The sequence below is a fragment of the Octopus bimaculoides genome, chromosome 3 (genome assembly GCF_001194135.2).
Source record: "Octopus bimaculoides isolate UCB-OBI-ISO-001 chromosome 3, ASM119413v2, whole genome shotgun sequence".
Classification (NCBI taxonomy): Eukaryota; Metazoa; Mollusca; class Cephalopoda; order Octopoda; family Octopodidae; genus Octopus; species Octopus bimaculoides.
Window position 1 is genome coordinate 162,236,476 of NC_068983.1, and position 865 is coordinate 162,237,340.

General features: G+C 34.9%; 1 protein-coding gene across 3 annotated transcripts in view; it reads left to right on the forward strand.

Moving 5' to 3' along the window:
* LOC106867198 (uncharacterized) overlaps positions 1–865 on the forward strand; it is a 49,856-nt gene that overhangs the window by 6,515 nt on the left and 42,476 nt on the right. The window contains exon 1 of one of the 3 annotated variants that reach the window (XM_052966658.1): positions 98–597. The exons of 1 other annotated variant lie outside the window; for it this stretch is intronic. The gene's annotated coding sequence lies outside the window, so the exon portion shown is untranslated. Of the gene's footprint in view, positions 1–97; positions 598–865 lie in introns of those variants that run through there. One more of the 3 variants, XM_014912004.2, reaches the window with a different exon arrangement.

Below are 865 nucleotides of genomic sequence, written 5' to 3' on the forward strand. Positions count from 1 at the left end.
ATATATATATATATATATATACGCGCGCCCGCGCCCAATGCACTCAGAGGGAGAGGGAAAAGAGGCAAGGGGCGTGCTATGACGTAAAAACGAATCTCATGTCCATTGGTGATGTGAAGACCCAACGAGACCCCAAATTCCTATTAACGCAATAACAATACGCTTTTTTTTTGCACGTAATAGGTGAAACATGATTACTGATCAGGTGTCCAATTCTGAAATGAAAGCTGCTTTGAATTGAATTTACAAAACAAACATCTCTGCTTTGGTGTTAGTCAAAGATACACGATAGAAAATATCTGAAAGAAAGACAAATACATTGAAGAATTAACGGTTATCACTAAAAATTTAACTTACGAAAACTACTTCGATTCCAAAGATCGATAAAAAGTTATTTTCAGAAAGGACAGAAAAAAAAAGTGATACCATGTGGTGCTGCTAGCTTAGTCATCTGTCGGTTGATGCCGGCTTATTGGTTAATATTGATGGTGCTAAGAGTTATCAAACCTTGCTTAGAAAATACTAGAAACGTAAATTTATGTAAGAAAATATTGTTAAAAATATTTAATGGAAGACAATAATGTTTCTATACAAAAGGTGAGTCAGAAATATATCTTTTAAATCTCGATTGCTTGCCATAGATTACCCTGTAGTGTATAGATTATCTGCTGTAGATTATCGTCTAGTAGAGATTATCTCGTGGTACACAGCGGTATATTGATGAATTTCAAATGTTTTTCAAAGGTTAAAACTATTGAATCAGAGGACACCGATATTTTTATACTTTACAGGTCCATTTATAATTTATGTACAGGTGTGTGTGTGTGTGTGTGTGTGTGTGTGTGTGTGTGTGTGTGTGTGTGTG